Source organism: Mizuhopecten yessoensis, unplaced genomic scaffold (assembly GCF_002113885.1).
Source record: "Mizuhopecten yessoensis strain PY_sf001 unplaced genomic scaffold, ASM211388v2 scaffold716359, whole genome shotgun sequence".
In the NCBI taxonomy this organism is placed as follows: domain Eukaryota; kingdom Metazoa; phylum Mollusca; class Bivalvia; order Pectinida; family Pectinidae; genus Mizuhopecten; species Mizuhopecten yessoensis.
Window position 1 is genome coordinate 1,121,439 of NW_018480077.1, and position 21,688 is coordinate 1,143,126.

At 35.6% G+C, this 21,688-nt stretch overlaps 2 protein-coding genes across 3 annotated transcripts in view; one reads left to right on the plus strand and one right to left on the minus strand.

Annotated features, from left to right (window-relative positions):
* The window catches only part of LOC110443739, a 58,916-nt gene that overhangs the window by 26,879 nt on the left and 10,349 nt on the right, over nt 1-21,688 (minus strand). The window lies entirely within an intron of this gene.
* LOC110443738 overlaps nt 1-21,688 on the plus strand; it is a 30,822-nt gene that overhangs the window by 4,178 nt on the left and 4,956 nt on the right. The gene's annotated exons all lie outside the window — the stretch shown is intronic.

Consider the following 21,688-nt stretch of genomic DNA (forward strand, 5'->3'; position numbering starts at 1 on the left):
AATGAATTAACTTTTTTTTCATCTGCAAATTGTTTTTCGACGACCATGCAATACATAAAATGACGTGTGCATTTACAAGATACAAGAATTTTTATTTAGAGCCGTGTTTGTATTTTTTTGTTTGCTATTCTTACGACTATATATAGTCGTAAGAATATTGTCGAATAACCAGTTTGAAGAACGATTGCAAAAACGTTTTTTCGCGAATTTTAAGTAATACTCTGGATAGAGTCTGACAGACAGACAGACAGAGACAGACATATGATTGGATACGAAATTGAGGGGAAATCATAACTCTTCAGTCAAACCTTTTCCTTAAAAAAACCCCTTTATCAATAGCGACTTAATGTAGTGTATGTGTGTAATAAGTGTTTTTGTCATATGTACGACTGGCAGCTTCCTGGTCACCTCGACAATATACAAGGATGTACATGCCAAACAAACATAGGTAACTCGTTAGTTTGATTCACCCTCTTCTTCTGCTTCAAATGCAGAATGTCAGCATTCATGTTAGCGTACCCAAAGGCATAAGTACACATGATATAGTGTTATGGTGTACATCAATTATAGTACCGCCGTCTTAAACACCTTCACGTGTCCTTAACCGTTATGTCACACGTTTATAGTCAGCACTGACTCATTTCTTGAATTAAATGTTTATTTAATTGAAGAATGAGTCATACTGAAGACAATACATAAATAAAAGTAATTTAAATACAAATTTAAACATACGGAGAGTCGGTAGACATTATTCAGACAAGCGGAATAGATTATAAGGTGATAGATGACAGAACATTTACTTCTTATTTCTAAACTGGGAAAGTTGATGGACATCAGCCGCAATTAAAATGATTTCTGACGACATCATTTTACAAGGTCAATTAATTTTATTAAAGAATAGATGATACTCTACTGTCATTGATAAAGATATAAGTAAACGCGTCCCACGCATGACAAGATGTAACTGCGTATGAATAACACTGACATTGACCTTTTAGATACTGTAAATCAGTTAAACCCCGCGAAAAAGAAATCTTCGCGTTTTTTCGCGGTGATAATATATCGCCAATTCAAACATCTCGCGCATATCAATGAAATGTACAAGTTAACTATTACTGCATGACCGTTGCTGTTTCTTTCTCGATTCGAAATAATCGCGAATAACTAGTTTGAAGAACGATTGAAAAAACGTTATTCGCGAATTTTAAGTAATTTACCAAGCAACAATGATAGGAAAGACAAATCACAATTTGAGAGGCAAGAAATGTATGTCCCGCATGATCAGTAACTATTGGATACAGAACCGTTCACATCTAACGAACAGTTATCTGCTTGATGGAAGTGGAAATATAGACGTCGGTGCGTACGCGCGTTAGCCGACGGACTTCAATAACGAAACTACGTTTGAAGTAGAGGAGATATTTCTAAATCTGTAGTACTGTATTTATCTTACATACACGTTTATACTCTTGGGATGGAATGGACAATCGATCGAAGTAAAGTATGTGCGAACGTATTCCCTCTGTAATCCTGCACTGCATGTGTATCTCTTCAAAACAGAGTTATTAATAATCCTTTTGTGCCCTAGTATGTACTAAATGACAATTATACATGTGTGTCTTGAAACTATCCACAAGTATAAAATAGTAATACTACAACTCGAAATCATTGTATAGACAGTCATTATCAATGGCGACTTCATTTCTTGACATATTGTTTCAAACAAAAATGAGGAGAAACCATCAACTCTTTGTGAATAGAGCCTGGATAGAGACCAAAGACAGACAGAGACACACCAGACAGCCTTATCGATAGAAGCTTCATTTGACAAATAACTGGATACGAAATTGAGGGGAAACCAAAACTCTTCAGTTGAACATTTTCCATACAGAAAAACAAACTTTATCAATAGCGACTTTATACTGGATTCAGAAATGAGAGGAACCTTTCAACCTTTCAGTAGAAACTTTAGATTCCATGAGACAGAGCTCACCAATAGTACCTGATATGATAGATTACAGATGAAAAGAACATCAAAATATAAAGTACGATCTTTTTGTTAATAGTACAAGATTTCAGACATTGCACAGACAGCGATATGTAGGTCCGAGTGTTTGTATATACGTATTTGAGCTTATCCGTATAGCAAGTACGGGTACTTAGGCTGTGCTTTGTATTATTAAGTAGATCCGTATAAACGATCGTAGAGATTTAACACAAAGAGCCCACTGTGACCAATACTTTAACACGCATTATCACCTGGTTGCTCGTCTTCTCTTTCAGTAGGAGTGTGAATCTTGTTATGTTTTAGAATTCTTTACTGAACATTTCAGGTATGTTGTCGTTCAATTTTATGTTTTCCATGTAATGGCGTGTCACAGACCGCTTGTTTCTAATATATCCGCCAGTATTCAAGGTGAAGTAAGAGTGATATACAAACATCTCCTATCCGATACTATCTCACACCCAATGCACCGAGTCGATCAGATAAAGACATCGTATTACCATCATAATAGGAAAGTCTGTTTTATGACATACAATAATCGGTCATTCATTCTGGAATTTAACACACCATTTCCTGGTGGTCGTTATGAAATATGCAATTCCGCATTTCTTTTGATATATTTAGCGATCAAAGCAATGAATGTTCCTTGCCATAAAACCTCCAATAAACAGTCCTTTTGACAGATACAACATATTCAAGCACTAGCAAATTAATTGTTCTATTTTGTTGCAGTCCCGAAAGATGATTTACAAATGTCTTGTTAGATATCATATCGCCATCGTATTCTAGCACGTAAAGATACTGATTTACGTCATTTCTGTCTTCGCAAACAATTAATTCGATTAATTACTATAGCATTTCAGAATTTTCGTACCTACCATTTAAAGTATCATCACACAATCAACTAAAAACAATAACAATTCGAAAAAGTTTTCAATACGTTTTTGTGTAGAACTATTTATAAAAGTGTGGTTCAAACAACGAAGCTTTTCTGTAAAAGGTAAAATTATTAAGCATACAATGTACTATAAAATTTGAAGTTGCAGAAGGTAGCTCAACGTTATATCATTATTACTTCAAGTAGCATTGAGGTCTGAGGACGAGTCATCACAATGGTCATTTATAGCCACACGAAACACTACTGCAGGTGTGCAAAGAATACGAGATGGAAGATAGTAGTAGCGAAGAGGTGGAAAAGAAAAGTATATATATGCATAAACAGAAGCATTACAATTTGTACGGCAGATCAAGTTTGTTTTCTTAAATGCCTCGTGAGCAAAACATCACATAATACGTTCGAACATCGGGATACAGATAAATTATTGTTATCGCCCCCTAATCAGCATGCGACAAATAAGTAACATTTTTGAAAGATTCATTTAGGTTTCTGGTATCACAATATTTTTCAATGTGGCGTTTACTTTTACTTCTCATTTTATCATAAATCATATACATCTCGTCAGCCAGTCCTTGAACTATACATCCCTACCTATTGTTATACTGCTGTCCTGTAGGGCCCTTATCGTCGTCTATTTGTAAACTATATAATTTCCTTTGATCGTATCTCTGTTCATCACCGCTATCCCCTATCCCAATAACTCAGGTTTTATATCAGGTTTGACATTTTTAAAGTGTCACGTGCCCATATTTAATGGGCAAAAGAGACATTTATAACAATAAGCATATTATATTTCATCTTGTCCCTAGGCTGTGACACACACAGACTGTACACCATCAGAGTGTTGACCCGGTCGCTTTACAGACCCGAGTAAAATTCTCTTAGGCTCCAAAAAGTATGTTAGCTATCAACGTGACGTAACGGCGAGAGGTACAGATAAGCATAAGACAATGAATATTTATAAAAGGCACTGTAATTCAAATAAAAAAAATCTAGTAAACACATCTTAGATTATGTTCCGAGCTTAACTGAAAAAATGTCTCGAAATAAATAAATATGTTGCGTACATCTATGCAAAATGCACTAACTCACATTCTTCTTTCAACAAAATCTGAACATGTTTTGCAGTGATAGGGGATCTTTAATTTTGATTTTATGAGGTAAACATAAAATATTATCTAGGAAACATTTATTTGTCGTGATGGAAAAACTGTTATTGTGATGTCAGCATTATGTTTTTTTTTATTATGTCAGCTAATGTCAAACCGAGGGTCGTTAACCCTTTCGAAGTCTACAAACAACACCTACTATTGTCATTTTCATATCGACATTCTTCTAGGTGACAAGTAACAGCGGCGGGTGATTGAGTATGGTACTCCGAACCTTTTTCCAAGCACAACAATATCAGTCTATATCAAATGAGTAAAGTCTAATGATATTAAAATATGTTGATATAATCAGTGGAATTTCGTCGTTAAACGATAAATAAGAAATTTGATAGTTACGTCATATCAAAGATTGATCACATCACAATGAACAATGTATGTTATTTAAACAGTTGAATTCCAGTCGTACTCAGGTTTAAGATATATATTACATACATACACCGACAATCTTACATTAATCATGTATACATAGTGTCTTACAATATTGCAAATGTATAGACGGTCGTTACGACTGGATATACATAGTGTTTGTTTGTAAGTAGGACACAGATAATTAGACTTAAATGTAAAGTTTGTATACAGGGTTCATGCTCCTAGCCTTGTGCACCTGCTCACATATCCTGTCGTATTTGTTTAGGTGTAGTCTCAGTAAGGTTCAATATCTATCTCATTTCGTTACAGGTAAACTAGGACTGCAGTGTTTCGTTATTATGTCTCGCCGTATTCTTAAAGGGAATAAGCGTTTATGACGAAAAGCAGGGCACTAAGCGTACTTCCTTTTTTTGTACCAATATTTGTTACTAAATATATAACTAATGAGTTTTACTGATAATGCTTTATTGTATGAATCTATTTTTACATTTCATGCTCAAAAGATCAAAACAGAATCATATTAGAGTCTGGCTGGCACAATTAAGTAACATATTATCACAAGAAAAGGTAAACTTATACATCAGAACTTTGTCTCTATCGAATTCATCTTGACATAAAGAATTCATTCTGCTTGGTAACATTTAATAATCACAAGCTTTGAAGACCATAGCGAAGGTAATTACCGGTGTCGCAATATTTGTTGAACAGGAAACAGGGAAGGTGTCAGGTCCGTTTGAGTTAATTGGCAATAATAATGATAAACCAGTTTTAAATTCTTTAATAAAGCTATCGCGGCTTTAAACATAAATAATAACAATATGTATTGTATAAAGATTCACATTCCAGTGGTAGTATCTACACCAGTGGTATTGTTGTCAAACAAAACCAGAAGTCTTGAGATGTTCCTGAGTGACATTTGTCGTGTCCTACTAGTCCTCGTATTTGTGGTAGGGTAATGTAACGTACACCTCTGTAAATTGAATTATTATCCTTCAAGTAGTTTTCTAAATATCGAACGCATTCAACACGGTTGTGAGAGGATTCGTGTCTTCTGTAAATAACAGAAAGTTGTAAACCGTGAAATGATTTCTTACCACGAGACCATCACCTTTAACTTTTATCATTTCAATTTGAGAACCTTTAAAAAAGGCCTTTGGCTAATAGTATCACAGTATGACATACATTTGTACAAATCCTCGCCTCGTGTATTATGTATATAGGATGTCGAGTCGCCTCACCTTAACACAAGTATGTACACTATATGAACCCTCAATAAAACATGGGTGGTTAGACACCACAGACATTACCCTTGAATCAGTACAACATAAAATTCGAGATATTGGTGCCGACTCGTTTATTTCCTCTTCCGTCTGTACTCGAAATATATATAAAGCTCATTGGATGTGAATTCATGAATAACAAACTTTAAGAGAAATAAATGGTTCATGTAGCTGACTCAGTGTACAAAACAATCACGTTTATCAATTCAAGAGACTGAAACACGTTTTCGATCGTTACCAACTACTAACAAAAACAAATAAATCTGTATGATAGGTATTTCAATTTGAACAAAAATGACAAAAGGAGCTTGACTTGCTACGCTATTGTAAACACAAAGTATACAAAGTATATTTTATGAATTATCCAGGTCTAGTCAGTTTCCAGTTTTTATTGTATGACATAACTCTTACCCTGTTGTTGTATTACTAGTTCACAATCCTGTCATTACTGGTACTAAGTCGTGGACTCTAACATAGTAGTTTTTCGCGTGTGAATATTATTACCATTTCACTCTTCAAACAATTCGGTTTATAGGAACTATTGTGCCGCTGTGATATACGTTTAATAGTGTCAATGTTTACGCTTACCTATTTTTGAGTGGATGTAGTAAACGTAGAAAAAGTGAAATATTTTACATAGCAAAGATTAAAACATTTACAGTAGGATTTGACGTCATTTACAAGAGTACACATATAAACTCATATGAAGTTTGGGTAAGGTCCAACAAATAAGTTTTGTATGATCCATTCTACCGTCACAACACAGGGCCAAAGCTGGTTCCCATATGCAAGGTTCATGTTGATATTCTCAGGTCATACTCACCGGGGGCCAAGTGCACTGTGTCTAGTCAGCGCAAGAAATGTAAATGTACGTGCCATGACACAAATGTTTTTCGCAACATGTGACATATCTTACCAGGTCATACAATGTAAATGTACGTGCCATGACACAAATGTTTTTCGCAACATGTGACATATCTTACCAGGTCATACAATGTAAATGCTTCACTGTCAACGACAGTGTATTTCCTGTTTAAACATGTGCTAGGTTTGTCATTTTTTGTACTTTACTTTTCGAACAGCAACAGAACTTTATGCAATGATGCATATATGATTTTTAATTAGCGATTTGCAATAGTGCCAAATTGAGTTTGTATCAATATTAAAATAAATGTGTCTTTAAACTATCATTGACTTCATATGAGAATCATTTTGTATAACATTTTGATTTAAAAAAATATATATACAACTTGCGTACTGTAAGGATACCAAATTTAGTTTTCCTCATGTTTACTATTGAAAAGATTTGGCAAAGGTATATAAGACGTATTGGCTGAAACTTAAACATTTGATAGAGACGATTAATAATGATAGCACATCAATGCCTTTTCGTAATTACTTATCACTGTTTCTACATGCATACACTTCAAATGAGATTACTCTTAATGTCAGTCTAAAGGATTGTAATTGAATAAAAGCTGCTTTATATGCACTTTTTATTGTGCAAAACCTAGCACTATTCGCCAATGACTCATATGTAATAAGATGAATCTCAGGTCATTACTAAATGGGTATTTTTTTCGGAAACAGATGAAAGGTTGATATGAATATCCTCTACAAATATAATAAATATTTTAACCCATCTTTAAAACCGTCGCATTAAAATGAACACAGCCTCAGGCCAACAGTATTAGATATGTAAATTAGCACTTAGAATGTCTGTGCCTACTAAATTAATACTGGTACATCTTTATATGGCTAAGCCTTGTTAGGCTGAGTGTGGGAAACTTTGTGATTCAGAAGCAGTGATTTATAACATGTATCTGATGCAATTCGGATTATTTCATATTCATATTTATAACTTGTGTGTCAATTGCATTTATTATTTTTTGAAAAATAGTTTACCTTTGATTAAAGTAAATTCGATAAAGGAAACATCGAGAGGTGTATTCGTAAAGATAACTAGTCACAAATTAAAACACTTACAACATTACGATGTTCCTATATTATCATTATCATCGTTCATTTCCGCAAAAACATCCTCTACGCTATACATCAAAATATAATGATAGGACTATATCGTCAAAATTCATAAATCATTTTATATGAAAAGCGCCGAAGAGAAGAAAATATCTTTCGGCGAAAATTATTTGTGCATTAAACCCAACAAGGTTCACAAATTGGCAACAAGAACATAGACGAACGTCAAAAGGCTCTAACATCAAAGATTCAAATAGATCATCTAGTCATGATAACGGTCCGGATGCTAAATTGAAAAACAAGATGGCGGACGATTGACTGTAATAGTTTTACTTTAGTATTCGCGTTCGAATTCATCGAATTCTTCCATGCCTTAATAGTTTCGAACATCTGCAATGGTTATTTAATTTGTGACCCAAAGGGAAATCAAAAATGTAAAATATCTGTTATTTAATTTTATATATAAGAATATATAGTCATAATGATTCCCTGCCTGTACTTTAAACCACAGTAATCACCCTGGCTAAAACGAGTTCGAATTGCCGTTTCAACGTTTATGAGCAAATTACGAAATAAAGTGGCATTCCTTTCCGATAGAACATCACTAAGTATTTACAAGTACATGATGTACAGCTACTGTTTATACACCATAACATCACGATTCTCTTTCATCATCTGGTATTCCAATTATGTATCCTGTTTGTGTTCAGTACCTCCTATATCTAATAAAACGAGTTTAGCATGGAAATTTGAAATACCAATTACAATGTACGAAGAAAGTTTGGCATTACTTAACTCCCAACGGGAATCAAATTGCAGATAAAAACTGTAACTTATGAAGTGTATATTACAAACTTATTTTAAGTGTACTTCACAAATATGTGATTTTTATTGAATGCGACAAATTACACTAACTAACGCTAGAGCTAAAGATGGAGGCTGCTCGGCGCTCGGGGTTAGCATGCAGCACGTGTTTCATGGCATTTGTTCTTGTATCGACGTGATAAATATCGAAAGGGTAGGAATGCAGTCACATGATTAAAATCGATCACTTGTGTGATGTAGACATAGAAATAGCCACACAAGTTAAAGAAATGTTAAATACAGCACGAGACTTTGCTTTGTGCTGCACCTCAACATTCTTATCGATAAGGTTAAAATGTATCTGTTATTATCACACAGGAGTGATTAATGATATAATTCTAGATTTTTCCCTTATATTGCTCTACCGTATCAATACCAAAATTGCACCAAAACTGTTAACATGATACTAGTATTATTTTGATTATCATGCATGGAAACATGACGTCTGATGACTTGATCCTACTGTGAAGCAGAGTCGTTTTCAGAAGGACATGTGAGCTATCTTTCCCTAGGTATCCCAGGTAGTTTGAGGCACATTTCCCTTCTCTTTTGCAAGAAGGGAATGCATATGTAAAATGTGAGAGATAGAAAAAACGTTTTAAGGACAGTATAGGAGATGTTGTCGAAATTATGACGTCACAATAAAAACACAATGACATAGATTTAAAGTTGACTTGGAAATTGATGTTTAACACATTTTATTGACGTGAAATATTATTCTCATTCTTAACCCGACGGTGAAATTTCTTTTTTCACACAAGTAAGAATATCACACCTTTCTTGCATCTTTTGGTTCCAGCGACCGTTTACCACATATAAGGAGAAACGGTTCAGGAATAATTATTGTTTGATTTCTTAATACAGAAATAGAGTGTTTGTTTTAATTAAAGACACTGTAACTTAGGCAACACGTCTGTTTCCTGGGTTTGACGGTAGACGCTATAACGGTGACACATGTGATGCAGGCAAAGCCAGCGTTTAAGTGTGGAGTTCACGTACTTCTAGTATAGACAGTATGGGTAGGTGAGGCGTGCGGAAGACCAGCTTCCCCTACGGTGAAGGTTTATTTCCAGAACAGTGACTAATTACATATAATTTAACAGGGACGTGCTGGTATCCCTGAAATGTTCCACATTAATTTTGATTTTACCGACAGGTGCGCGTGGAGGATTAATCACGCCCACTATTAAATACGCCTACCTCATTACCTCAAATTAGTTCCTGTGTGCTGTATCTTCGCTAGTATATTTTATATAGTGAAAGTGAAATTTTAAAGAATGTTTCAACTAGAAAAGACGGACAATCATTGAAATGTTTCGAGATGTACAAAAAGTTACGTCTGGTCGTTATAGGGGTCTAAGACTACTATTAATACGTATTACATTGCATGTATTGTTTTTTAAATATAAATAACACCAGTATGTCACTGTATTCCATGTAGTCGAAACTATCGTACCGATCAACGTGCCATAATGAAACAAATTATCAGAATCAAGGATATTACACATGGTGATGTTGGTGGGTACAAGTTGTGATGTTGGTGAGTACAAGTGGTGATGTTGGTGGGTGCAAGTGGTGATGTTGGTGGGTACAAGTTGTGATGTTGGTTGGTACAAGTGGTGATGTTGGACGGTACAAGTGATGATGTTGGTGAATACAAGTGGTGATGTTGGTGGGTACAAGTTGTGATGTTGGTGAGTACAAGTGGTGTTGGTGGGTACAAGTTGTGATGTTGGTGGGTACAAGTGGTGATGTTGTCGGGTACAAGTTGTGATGTTGGTGAGTACAAGTGGTGATGTTGGTGGGTACAAGTGGTGATGTTGGTGGGTATAAGTGGTGATGTTGGTGAGTACAAGTGGTGATGTTGGTGGGTACAAGTGGTGATGTTGGTGAGTACAAGTGGTGATGTTGGTGGGTACAAGTGTTGATGTTGGTGGGTACAAGTGGTGATGTTGGTGGGTACAAGTGGTGATGTTGGTGGGTACAAGTGATAATTTGGTGGGTACAAGTTGTGATGTTGGACGGTACAATTGTAGATGTTGGACCGTACAAGTGGTGATTTGGTGGGTACAAGTTGTGATGTTGATGAGTACAAGTGGTGTTGGTGGGTACAAGTTGTGATGTTGGGGGGTACAAGTGGTGATGTTGGACGGTACAATTGTAGATGTTGGACGGTACAAGTGGTGATTTAGTGGATATCAGTGCTGCAGTTTTTGGTGCAAGAGCGGTGAGTTCGAGTGGTTGTGGTGGGGAGGGAAATGATTTGACATTATTGATAAGGTCCATTCGCCTGTTGTTCAAAGATTAACAAAAATAATGACACATGAAAGTGAACATTTAAAAAGTATAATTTTCTAATAATTATCGTTATTAAAAAAGAAAAACAGAGATATTCACGTAACCAGAATTCTCGATGGCAGTTAAATAATACTTCCAATCTCAAAATTTTACAGACACTGTCTAAAGAAAGTATTAATTAGAAAATCTGACGTGTCATCTATTTAACGAGACTTGATACACATATGTCTATGTACATTAGGTACACATTGACCAAGTTGGTCTTCTACAAATAAAACGTTATAATAAACCAGGTGTGCCGACAATATAATCAAGTTTGTCCTTCAAATTAAGGAGTTTTTATTAATGCTTAATACTTTAAATTACCTGTAACGTAATGACTCCACAGTTGATTGCTTAATGAATTTTAAGTAGAATATGTTGTAGATAAGGTGTACCATTGTGGACGAGTAACGATATGTACTTGGTTGTATTCTCTTCCTAACTTCCTAAGATTTATGACCATTCCATCTAGTTAACATCCTAATAACTGATATTTTCATCATTACTAAAACAAACTACTTAAATACAATTTCGAACCTTTCCGCAAGCCCGCTAAAACACTAAAAAAGTTTAAAACATTATTATTTTAATCGCTGATCTCCGAAAACACGCATATCAGCTTACTAAATAGCTATTTTTCTAGTGAACCGAACAATTTGAATATGTTTGTTAACAGGGGCATAACGCCAACAAATGTGTTTCCGCAAAGGTAAATCTAAGACAAACATCTGGCACACCTGTTTATTATATCATGTAAGCCTTCGAGCTTAAAAAACGTCGTTACGGATAAACCTTTATCTCTTCAGTGTCTTGATTCGTAAAGCCCATGTACGACTCTGACACATATATAAATACGCGAACCAGATAAAGTTCTCATTTTCCACTGTCATTATGTCCGAGTCGTTCAATGAATGTATCGATTCGGAAATGATAACAATATTTCATATATCAAATGTCACTGGTTTGATGACAAAGGGATTTTAGGATTGTCAAATTCCGACGTTGGTGTCGTCTGTAAAATTGAAATGTTAACACTGTTGGGGAAATAATGAATACACAATAAATACCGATATATGACGAAGCACAAATAATCCTGTGGTTCGAACAGCCCCACGCACCGATATCAAGATGAATAGGAGACAAAACCGCAGATATTTCTCCATGACAAATTACAATACTATTAATCATTTAATGAAAACATTCATTCAACTTTTAAGAAAACAATAATCTTTCATGTGGTATGGATAAGCCCAGGGCTATCACTATTTATCAAATGGACGGTATCTACAACCGGAACTAGGGTAACAGATCTCTTTTTTCAAGCCAGACAGCCTTTCCACTTGTCAAGTTTTAAATAAGTAGCCAGTGGTAATTTCCAAGTTTATATTGCAAACTCATGATTACAGCAAATTTAAGTTATATAAACATAATTCACAAGTATACACTATATCCATCATTTCATTTTGACATTGATTTGATACTGTAAAAATAGATGAGTCAACAAATAACTTTCGTTAATTAAGACATACTTTTAGTAGTAATTTGATCAAGGTGTCCGCCTTACAGTGAATGAATCCATACATTTTACACGACTAAACAATCTTGAAAATGCAGGTTTTAAACTGCCCAATTCGTTTTCCTCCACGAGAAAAAAACAGCGAAAATCAAATGAGTAACAGTAGCTGGACAAAGATAAGGAAATGTTCACATAAAAATGACTTTAAACTGTTATCAATCGTGCTCACTTTGCACTGCGAGCTACACTGTTACTCAGTGCTAACGAGACACACCCACTTATACAAGTTACAGTAGTATGTAGTGGCTAAAAAAAGAACACTACCGGATTACAAGGTTTTCTAGTGCTCCTACATCGTGGGTGTCCGTACATCCGTAAGTCGATATATTACACTCTCTCAGAGACACCCTAACCTTGGGTCTGCAAGGGGGGATATTCTTGGCAATTTCCCCCCCCNCAACTGCTCAAACCAGATACAAAAGCATTTCATTATCTGTCGTTTTAGGATCCCGAATTCCCTCCTCAATGACTAGGCTATTTTACATAGTTTTCCGTTAAGTATTGTCTACGAAATAAAAGTCAATAGAAGTTACGGTGGCGTATATAATTACCACGTTTTGTGATGTTCACACATAAATTACGGCGTGTCATTCGTCAATCTCCCGTCCTGCGAGGATGACGTCACAGGTTGTCTTTTTCTCGTTTCTGTCTTATATTTTCAGCCAGTTTTTTTGTATAGCGATCTCGATAGATCTATTAATCAAACTATTTCTGTGTGGTATAATCAGCACAAATCTTTCCAGGTCGACTACAACCGTCACACGAGTTTAATTGATTAACGCAAAAGTCGAATTTGATACGTGACCTTTCTGATAAGGACCAGCAAACCCGCCAATTAGTCGAAAACTACTTCGTCGAGTACACACAATGTTACACGTACAGGTTTGATATAATTCATTCAGTAAATAAAGTTAACACATTATTCTTATACAAAATGTAAAATAAAATCTGGTTATCGCCTTTACTTAGTTGGAATATTGTGGATATCTATCTTCAAAGATACCTCAATAAACGTAGATCTGATCGTAACTACCTGAAAAAGATATCTAAAGAAACTTTGTAAAATACAATTCTAATGCCAACAGATGAGAAAAACATCAAATCTCCTTCAAACCAAAGTACAAGATCCGTCTAATTTAACAACATCACATACTATTGCAAGATTACAAATCAGACTGACGAATAGGTTGTTCTTTCTACCCTTTTGCCAAGTTTATACCTTTGTACTAAGGTATATCTATACATTTAACAGGCTATCATACTGAAAAGTTTGCCTGCTTTTATTGTACAATTATCTAGCCATTGTTATATTGTAATTTCCAGATTTAAGTAAATTCTAGTTTTAGGAATGCCCAGAATTTACCTGAATCATGAACTGGGATACATCTGTTAACAACGAAATAAAACCATGATAGCACTGACATCTGGAGGACAATGATCATATATTAAACATTGCATCACGCTAACATCGACAATGTTATGTGCCAAAAATGTTGACAGTTGATTGTCCTAAATGTTGGCATATATCTTAACAAGAATACAGAAAACAAAGTTTTATTCAACAAATGTTGACACCGTCGGCATCCACTTTACTTTGACTTGATTTGACTTGAATTGCACGTGATAGGTTTCCATAAAAGAATATGACGGAAAGTTACACAACGTCTTCTGATCTTCGTTATCTTGCTCGTGTGAGATAAGACTAGTGATAGGTTCCATTGCACCCAAAGGACACAATGAAAGCATTTAATAAAGAAAGGCAAAAGGTTCAACATGGACTGATGTAGAGCCGCATGCTTCCTTATACTTAACAGGATGTCCATGCACCGAGATCTACCAGTCACACTGCTCATGCATGATACCATTTTTAGTAATTTAAAATTGATCCACATTTAGATATTGAATTCAATTTAACAAAACGATACCAGTTTCATTAAAAGCGTGTAAAAGGAAATCGGATACACGACTACTTTAGAAAATGGGAGAATGAAGTGGTCTAAAAAAAGCTAATGTCATCTAGTACAAAACAATACAATAGAAGAGGGGTCTCAAATGGACCCTTGCACTACTGGTATAGGACTGCTGATTCACGAATCGTTATACAACGTTTGAATGTCCAGACTGTCATCACGTATTTCGGCAGGATCGGAAAATAATAATTATCCTTCGGTATCCCCATACATCTTATGAGATTTCGCACTTATGTCCCAAAGGATCGATTGTTTTCTTCTTTGTCTGCTTAGAGGGTATCGAAGAGACCGAACCCAACCTGATGACCCCGTCGAAAACTTGCAATAAAATATTCTAGCCATTCCAAGCCGTTAATTTACGCATGTAGGTAGACCAATACAAAACAACTAGATACACTTGCCTGTTCGGCCTTCTAAAACAGTGTCTTAAATTCAAACATTGGGTGAATGAGTGAATGCACAGTGTGTATATTGCATATACAACGACTCCTCCCTATGGCGGCAATGTACGCCAAAGGTCAAGGGACCCCGTAGTTAGATAGGAAAACGAGCCAAATTTTCCGAACATTTAATACTCTTCCAAAATAAGCCTCAATGGGCACGTTCACAATAGTTTGCATACCTTGGTACGGTGAATGAACAGGAATGCAGTAAACATGCATTGACAAACGCAGGCTTTATATCCTATCTGTGACTATTATGCAGTTGAAATTACACTAAGATGCATGCAACCATGCATGTATTTCCTTAAAATCAACCTTCCTAACCTCTGCAATACAAAGTTAGCGGTCTAAATTGTTCAGATAATGATCACCGTATAAAGCACAGTTCGTTCGAACCCTTCCAGTGTACTTCAGAATAGCAATTTGATATGATAGCAAAGTATAACAAAATAAGCAAAAATTGTAGTAGACTTAAAAACGAAGCTGTTTTTTCACAGTCGCATGTAACAGATAACTGCTACCAGCAAGCATGGTTCACCAATACTACAGGACTGTATTCAAAGTACTTTCCCTTTACAATGACGATAATGATTCACAGAAAGACCAAAATAGTGAACAGAGTGATAAATTGTGGTCAATTGTAATACCCGACCTATGGAAGATAAAAATCCTGCCCTCAAATTATAGTATCACGTCCTTTTCAAATTGTAAAATTACCACGCACCATCGGGCGTGTCTGTTAAAGGAAAAATCTCCTTTGTGAATTGGAGGACGGGAGGGGGCCGACTACTGTCTCGGAGGTTCAGTGTTTAGAGCTCTAATTAGACTTCTTGTTAAAACCTATTTCACTGGTTGCTCATGGGAATATTTAAGTCAACGATCCATGTGCATGGATCTCCAGTAGCTTAATGACACGTGAAGTCAAATTCAAAATTTAAACATTGTGTGTGTGCAGAAATATGTGTGGTTTTGCGAATATTATCAGAGGACGATGGTTTCGAATTCCGTGACACGCACTTCAGTTTAAATAATTATAACTGATATATCATTGATTCCTAATTTACCTTGGTATGCCAGTTAATTGACTATGAACCTTGACATACAATGCTCCTACGACCAGGCTTACGCTGTGTCTGTTATAGAAAGGAGGCACGAACGATGACCCCTTTCTTTGATTAACTAAACAGCATGACTTCTAACCTAGAGCCTATTGTGAAGAACAGTAGGCGCTAATACCATATTTCGACGGGATAGTTCATTTTGGTTCGTGTTCATATTGGTCGGATTTATTTCCTGCTGTCTATAAAAAAGACTGATTTATAACAACCAAACCTACAATTAAACTAATGTTATTTAGATTATACTAGTAAATAAAATATTGGGTAATAGTTCAGTTGCGTGAGAAAACGATTTTATATTCGATTTCAATTAATTGCTATAATACAGGACTCATTCAAATTGCCGTCGTCTTGGTTGCTGAAGTGTAAAGATGACACAAATTGGATGGCGTCATTTATCTAGCCATGTTAACAAAGTAGTATTGGAAAGAGTTATCTAACTATAAAATAAAGATAAACTTGACAATGAAAGGAGATCATATTTCCACACTAGTTTGTGGAGAGTTAAACTGTTACAAAATGTATACAGCTTAGCAACAATACCAATATCACAGCTGGAATTCCCTATTGTAATTTTTATGTGCATTTAAAAAATCATAAAGAAGGACATTATGTTTAAGAGCGAAGACATTCAGAACTTTCTAAACTGAGTGTTGTTAAAAATATTATGAGCGTCCCTTGACGTCCTTTATTCACTCCTGCATAGCATGCCGCTACGTAAAACACCGGGGTACACCTAGGGCGTACCGTCCCCTAACAGTTAGTATAGACATTGGAATACGTGCCGGTTTAGGGCCAATGAATTGGACTATTGTAACCTTAACATGTGATCGAAGACGCGACAAAACTAAATGGCCTGTTGCAGCTGTACCCCGCTCTAGTATTAAATGACAGTATATTATGATAACAAGGTGCGAATGTGTGGTTCCTGTGTGGAATTCTAAACTGGGGTAAACGGTATATAGATTCTACTGTTTCAATTGCAACACAGTACTGAGGACCTTCACATTTACAGTCTTTAATTCTGTATAAGTTACAAAATATCTCAACACAATTATATGAATTATACTTAGTTAGAACGCTTTAATAATGTACATCAGTTATGTGAAACTGGATGGTTAATTTTACTTAATTTTCGCGGGTTAATTTGGATATATCAAAATATATATTAGTCGTTGTTACGGACATGACGATACAAAGAACCTTTAACTGCCGTTTTCGGGATACAAAAGGATACAGACCATATAACGGTCACTGTTCCCTTCGCGAAAGTAATAAAATCTTTGAAAGAACAAGCGCGAACATAAGCGTTTCACGAGCATTAAGTTATTTAAAGTACTCGGGCCAAACAAACGTTCCTGTCTGTTCTAATACACTCTCAGGCACCACAAAAAAATCAACTGTCCCACTATTCAGCCAGTGTATTTAGGACATATTGGCGCTCTTTTTCAAACACGTTTCAGCAGTTTAAAGCCGTTTCATAATCGAATCATCTTTGGCTGAGAAAGAAATATATCATTAAAAGACTTGCCTGTGTCCCTATGTATTGCTGTACATACACATGTTACTGCCAAATACTTAACGCCAAAAACTCGTAATACATATACGTACGTGCAGATCACGGTAAGGTTGTGTATCATACATTAGAAATACAAACCAATGTTATAGCTCACTAAGTGATTAGTCTGCTTTAGTGAATTGAATAATTGCATTTTCCAAATAGATTTTCATTTACCAGGATGGTGAACTCTAAACGTGAGTGATTGAGTAGATTTTCATTCACAAAACTTATATCCTTTAGACCACATATAATTCGCACGTAATCCTCGAATTAAATTCTTGAATTGAAAATAACATCGAATTCGGATGAGTAGTTTTACTTCGGAATGTCGTCTATACTAGGAGGTAATGGGGAATTTGAGGGGAAACTGCCAATTCGTATTGATGGCTCCAGACATTTATATATAATATTGTAACGTTCTCAAGATCAAGGAGCGATTTCTCCCAGTTTTAAACGTTTTCAGAACTAGCAATGCTGCTATATCAATATATATTTTTGGCACAAATTGCTTTGCCGGATACCAAACAGACGCATTTGATAGAAAATGTAACTTGGCGGAGAGATGGTCTCTACGTTAAACAAAAATATATTTAAGGGACTTCGGGGCGAATGAGGCCTACTAGATCCCACTGAATATCCCCTACAGAATAGAGTTTTCTGCTGTGTCTCCAGCTGAAGTCAAAACTGGTGTGTCGCACCCATTACAATATTTGGGACCTATTTCTCTTTTCATTTCTCTTCTACACAGTCTCTTCATGTATATGACTTCAGCTATTGCAAAGATGCAAACCCTTGCCCAACATAAACCAAGATACTTAAGGAAATGATTCTAGAATTAAAATATAATTTCGCTGTACGTCGCGAAACGAAATTGAATAAAGTGACTTGACAATAAAAGAAAAACAATCAGATTTACGACCCCATTGGGAGCCTCATAGTCTGTATTGTGCTTCCCCCTTTAGGATCAAAACCATTTAAATTTCGCCACAAGAGAAGATGTTTATTCAAGCTTCTGATACTTATATGACATGTGAGACATAAATCTAGGGGAGATCAAAGGACAAATCGTCATTAAACCGCCATACAAATAACTTTTTATTAAACCTTGTCAACGCTTTCACAATACTATATCAGTATGCTGGTTTTCACTTTCAATGAAAGCTGTTTCTTTCAACTGTAGGCTATATACTACTGTATTGGTGCGTAACAATTGCCATGCAAAATGCCACCTTTACACATTCATGTGCATGATTCTCGCTCTACGAACCTGTTAAAATCTGGTTATACAGGTAGAATACAAATGACGAATCATTCGAGCGGATATTTGCTTGAATGAACTATGAAACAGGGCACATCCAATGTGATATATCTTCGTATTAATATAACTCATTGCATGATATGCATTCCTGATCCGTAAAGGAAATCTAACGTCGTAAAAGCAAAAACGATGTCAACCGTAATAGCTCCAATATTTGTCTGTCAACAACAAAGTCTTATTGCCAATACCTTTCATTTGAAATATTTTTTTGTGTAACAATTTTCACCACAGATTCATTTTCGCGTTAAAAAGAAATGTCGACCTCATATTGGTGTGACATTAGAACTTTTTCTCTCGCTAGACAAGAAGTTTTACCACAGGATTTCATGTACTAGGTTTTGAACATCCAAGACGCTGTGTAAATCATTGATGAATACCAGTTTAGTCATATTATGCAACAGACACGCAAAATGGATAACTCCCTAGAAATACGAAAATAGCCCGTACCGTGTGCGAAATCGAAGCTGCCATGCTCTCTAGTGACACACATCCTAACTCAACAGTCGTGTTATCGTTGATTTATGTTGAATCCCGAAATGTTTCGTGAAAAATGAAATGAACGTTAAGGCGAGTTTACGTCAGCAATTAATCATAAACAACATACAATGCATTCATTTGGTTTTTAAATCAATTTTCAATTTATGTGTCTGTCCCTGGATAAAATGACTTAGCTCGGGTAAGCTTCTGGAAATACTACTGATCGCAGGTAAACAGAATCTCAAGCATGAGGACAATAATTGAATAACATGGCTATATTCCATACTATATTAAAACGGTAAATATCAAAATGGCGTGGCAATGCTGCATGCTAACTGTTATTCGTACAGATGTAATCACTCTGCAAAAAACAATAATGACGAATCGTTAAAACATTATATTTTTTCAGGCACGGAATACACTAAATTATCAAGTACAACATTCTTTCTGGCGTAAAACTTTGATTAAAATTCTAGACTGATAGGGAACTATTTCAAAACCGATGGAAGCTCGTAATTTGGCGATTTATTACTTTACCCTAAAATGAGACCATTTGCTGACAGAACCAATTTGCGTTAGGACGCTCAGGTGATGAGTTGTTATCTCGTCAGGGTTGTGTACCCGAGCGAAATGGGATCTTGTGTAGAATGTATGTACCCTATTTACCCATCCGACTGTGTCACTAAGAAAACATGTAATTAGTTGTCACATTCCGTAAATGTCTCCTAGCTGGCGGTGTATCCTTTATGACAGATATCCCTAAATCTGGACATAATATCACCGACCTTGGGTCTGCCTCTAGCTGAGTTTGTGATTCAGTGTTTGTGTTAGGCTTGGGGCAGCCTAAAAGTGTTGATGGTATTTAGGCCTTGATAAACCAGACTGTCAAACATGTTTACCGCTCTTTTACTTAATATTATTGAGCAAAGTCTATTAACGTTATATACGTAGCTACAGCATTTCGTTGGTTGTTTACAACTACTACTACTACTACTACTACTATAATGACTACTGTTGCTGCTGCTGCTATCGTTGCTACCATCGCCACCACGGCCATCAACCACTACTACCTCTAATAATATTTAATTTATCAAATCAAGCATTACATAAGTGAAAGTATATTTATATAAACTAATAATTTCCTAATCCCATCACCACATCTACAATATACTACAACATTTTTGTACCTCCAATGACCGCGGAGATTTCATCACATGTACCATACTCAAGAATTCAAACCATTATGTCATGCATCATATATAAATAGATGGCGACGTTATTTCAAGCGGACAACTGTCTTCTAAAAGTACAAGCACCAATTCGACCAAGAACGACCAGTAACTCTAGTTATGTAAATTCGGTGTGTGTCAGTCAGCCAGTCGCCAAATCATACACCCGTACAAAGACTAAACAAACACCAATAAAGAATCACAAAGGTCCTCATCACCCCGACAAATCGTGACAAATTGTTGTCAATGGTGGGAGCGAGTGTTTGCGATACGTACGGCGATAAATATACTATTTCACCCCCTGTACATCCATCAACACAGCGCAACAGTCATGTTATAAGGGATTGTGACAAAGTAGTCTTGAAGTACATCTCAACCTTAGCTTTTTTCATTTTTTGACAGATTTAACCTTAAATCAGAGATAAATATGACTTGTTTAAAAAAAAAGGATAATTTAGGAACTGGTCGAATAACAACTTTTTTGTTTTATTTATTTCTATATTTAGAAGCTGATTTTCCTATTCGGTTGTAACATATACTGAATGACAAAAAAACATCACAAGACGGTCTATTTTAGGTGACGACTGTTGTACACGGAGACACTAAAGAAATAATAGCAATACAGAACAAAAAACACCAGATAAATAACCTTATCATTGCAACGAGACAACAGATGACATTGGTTTAAGGTCAATGTTTAATTAGGCTAATTAAGGATATAACGAACAAAATTGATTTAATAGAGCTAGGAAAACATGAAAGCAACCGTCATGAGTTGTGGCATTAAAATTACTTTCCATCACAACTTTTTTATGACATTGTCGTTGGTTTTATTATAACACTTTAAATATTTTCGTTTTGTTTGATTTTGATTATTCTGACAAATATTAGGGCTAGCTACTTGTTACCTTTTAAACGTATATCGTAGTACTAAATCGCAAATGAATCTCCGTCAAGGAGAAGTAAAAAAAGTCACAGAGGGCTGAAAGCCATACTGTCAGGTTCAATAGTTCAGGACTTTAAGAAATTAAAGGTGAGGGAAGGTGTTCTCGACGGGATGATTAACACAAATGTTCAATCCACAATAAAGT